Genomic DNA, 3941 nt, shown 5'->3' on the forward strand with positions numbered 1-3941 from the left:
GTTACTCCACAGCAGCTGGTACCTCTGGGCTTTGCCATCTCAGCTTTGTCTTGCTGTGACAGTTCCCTTCACAGAATCACGGGATTCTAGAATGGTTCAGGCTGGAAGGGCCCACAGTGAATCACCTGTCCCACCTCCCTGCTCAGTCCCAGAGCACACGGCACAGGATTGTGTCCACACAAGTCTCAAGTGAGGAGACTCCACACCCTCTCTGCTCTCTCTCCAGGGCTCAGTCACGTCACAGAAAAGTTCTTCCTCCTGTCCAGCTGCAACTTCCCGGGCATCAGTTCCTGCCCGTTCCTCTTGGGCCATTGCTGGGCCCCCCGAGCAGAGCCTGCTCCAGCCTCTGCCCCCTCCCTGCAGCCCCTGACACAGCCTGGGGAGGGCCCCTCTCAGGCTCTGCTCTGGAGGCTGAACAGCCCCAGCTCCCTCAGCCTTTGCTGCTCCCAGAGCTGCTCCAGCCCTTGGGCATCTCCGCAGCCTGCGCTGGCCCCGCTGCAGGAGCTCCCTGGCCCTGCTGTGCTGAGGAGCCCCAGCTGGGCCCAGCCCTGCAGATGTGCCTGCCCAGGGCTGGCCAGAGGGGCAGGATCCCCTCCCTGCCCTGCTCCAAGGCTCTTCCTGATGCCCCCAGGATCCCATTGGCCTCCTTGGCCCCCAGGACACACGGCTGGGCAGGGACAGCTGGTTGTCCCTCAGGACCAACAAGTCCTTCTCCACAGAGCTGCTTCCTCATCCCTCAGCATCCCCATTTCATCTTCATCTGAAGATTTTCCCTTCTGCAGTGTCAGACACAAACACACCACTGCAGCACGGACAGTGTGCAGCTCCTGTGGAATCCTCACAATGTGAATCCAAACAGATCAGCTCTGTTGTTGCCTTGCTAGTTGCAGAAAAGACAGAGAGCATCACTCATCAACTGGTTGGGGACTTGAAAGGAAACTAGGACTAACAGCCTTAAAAATACAGTGATTAGCTGAGCAGACCTTGGAAGAACCAATACCAGCAAATGCAGGTTCAGATTTTGGAGCATTAATTAATGGTATCAACCTGATGAGCAAGAAAATTAAGGCAAGATTATATAGTGGAGATGCTGATATTTCTATTTTGCATGTAATTTTCATCCCCAAACAAACCGTAGTAGCTTAGCAAACACTGGTCTACTAACATGAGACAATTACAGACACATTTAGTAAAACAGGCAACTAAATTACTTTGTGATTACACTATTAAGCCAAATCTGAGGTGAAAAGGATAAAGGATTTGTGTCCCATATAACATTACCAAAAAAAAAAATAAAAGCTGTGGAAAACCTAGAGAAACTTGGTAGTCTAAATCAGGTGTTTAGGCTGATGAAGGAGAGTGACTATGGATCTCTGGGAAAGCCACACTTGAAGCTAAACTTGCAGCTATTGAAGCATAAACCACAGATAAAACTGAACAAGAACCCTGAGTTCATAACAGGAATTACCAGCACAGATGGCTTGAAAAGAGAAAGCCCAAGAATTTCTGTACCTCTGGAACAAAGAAATAAACAAGAAAGTGGAGTGTTCAGCTGGAATGAGCACGGCAATATTCCTACTGCTGAAGGAAACCACCAGGGAAGGACAACAAAAGCTGATTTTTCCTCCCGCTAGCATGGCACGGTCTCCGTTGGGAACTCTGCCATCTCCTGTTGCAACACTGCTGGAACAAACACAGCACATATAAACCAAGGGAGCCCCTGTGAGCACCATCAGCCACAAAGCCAGGCTGAATGGGACCAGAGGTGGGGGGAGATCCACACACAACCCAAACCATACCCACGCCTTAATGCATTTATTGCACTTTTCCATTCACAACTGAAACAAATGTTTTGCATTTATACCCATGTCCCAAATATAATTAATCATGTCCCTGGTTACAGGATGAGCAACTGATGGAGTTTCTGATCACACCTGAAACGACTTTCTTGTGTTGCAATCTCCCCTTGTCCGACTCGGGTGGAGCACCCAAACACCTCCCTGCTCTGCAGGTGCACAGTGGGTGAGGAGTCACAGAGTGGGTCAGGCTGGAAGGGCCCACAGTGGCTCATCTGGTCCCACCTCCCTGCCCCAGCAGGGCCATCCCACAGCACATGGCACAGGATTGTGTCCACACAGCTCTGCAAGATCTCCAGTCAGAAGACTCCACACCCTCTCTGCTCTCTCTCCAGGGCTGGGTCACTGCCCAGCAAAGAAGTTCTTCCTCCTGTCCAGCTGCAACTTCCCGGGCATCAGTTCCTGCCCGTTCCTCTTGGGCCATTGCTGGGCCCCCCGAGCAGAGCCTGCTCCAGCCTCTGCCCCCTCCCTGCAGCCCCTGACACACCCTGGGGAGGGCCCCTCTCAGGCTCTGCTCTGGAGGCTGAACAGCCCCAGCTCCCTCAGCCTTTGCTGCTCCCAGAGCTGCTCCAGTCCCTCGATCAACTTTGTAGGAAAAGGCACAGTTTAATTGGTTTATAATCACAGGTTCAGGAATCCTTCAGCACTTCACACTACTAATGTGGTCCCTATATTTAAGGCAGGGCTCATCTCTGGGCTCAGGGTATCTTCAGAGACACCCCAAAGCTGCAGGTACAACCTGGGTCCAGCTGGCTGGAAGGGCTGTGTGTCCCTGCTTGTGCTTTCCATGGGGTGTTATCCCCCCACCCTGAGCTACGGCAGATCCTTAGGGACCTTCCCTGCCGTTGTCCCAAAACAGCTTCTTTCCCTCGATGTGCAAGAGGCTGATCCACACACAGAGTGGAGGTATTTGATTTATTTACAGTTCTTCAAAGCATGGAGGGGCTGAGTGGCAAATCCACAAAGTCAGCAGCACCACTACCAAAACTTTTCACTATTTATATATTTTAGCAAACACAGGCATTCGTGGTTATTGGCTACAAGTTGCATAGTTCTCTTATTAACGGTTCTATTTTTTATTAGTTAACGATTCTCTCACTTCTCATTGTAATTAGTCCACACGCTCAGTCTTCCTTTTCTTTTGTTTGGGTGGGTTTCTGGGGCTTGGTGGCCATGAGATGGTAGTCACAATCTCCCCCCCAGAACTACCTCTAACCCAGTCGGAGCTGATTCAGCACAATCACTGAGTTGTCTTTATTAATTTCTTCCTTATCTTGGGGGTTCTGCCAGATGTCCTTGTAGCCTGCAAATTCTGCATCATTCGAGTCCACTTTCAGTGGTACATCCTTCTTCCCAAGCTTTGTTAACCTCTCTTAGGCCTGAGACCATTGAAACATGTCAAACCCCAAACCTTAACAGGGCAATTCCACCTTCTAACACTTCCACTTCTAACACTTGGACATCACTTCGAGCTTGTGAGCTGCTCTATGTTTTGCAGACTAAATGTCCCTTCTTGATAAGGCTTGAAAGTACACTAAGATCAAACACCAAAGAACAGCCCAGCCTTCCTTAAGAAAATTTTTTAACATTCCATATTTTGCAACAATACGGCAAGACCCTGTTTCACAAACCCCCTTCTGACCCCCTGTAACACTCTGGGCAAATTGTTAACTGTTTCTGACTTTTGAGATGCCAGCACCGTTCACAAGGCAACTCCACCAACAAGTAATTTGTTTTTCGAACACCTGGGCATCCCTTAGAGCTTGCTGGCTGCCGTTTCAAGGGTTAAATCTCCCTTCTTGCTCAGCAAGCTTGAAAGCAAACAAAGATCAAACACGAAAGAATACAATTTCTTAAGAATTTCTTTTTAATAGTCCACATTTTGCAAGACCACGGCAGCCGCCCTCGGGGCCCGCTCCGGCCGCGCCCCCACGGCCCCTCAGCGCGGGCCTCCCGGGGGCGGGGGGCGCTGTGTGCCCGCCATGGCGGCGGGGCCGCTCTGGCCCCGCTCTGTGCCCGCCCGTGGTCCCGCCGCGGCCCCGCCGCCCTCACCCGCTGCTCGGCCCCGGCCCCGCTCGGCCCCCG

The sequence above is a fragment of the Pipra filicauda genome, unplaced genomic scaffold, assembly GCF_003945595.2.
Source record: "Pipra filicauda isolate LSUMZ 115617 unplaced genomic scaffold, ASM394559v2 scaffold413_size774581_pilon, whole genome shotgun sequence".
NCBI classification, from domain to species: Eukaryota; Metazoa; Chordata; class Aves; order Passeriformes; family Pipridae; genus Pipra; species Pipra filicauda.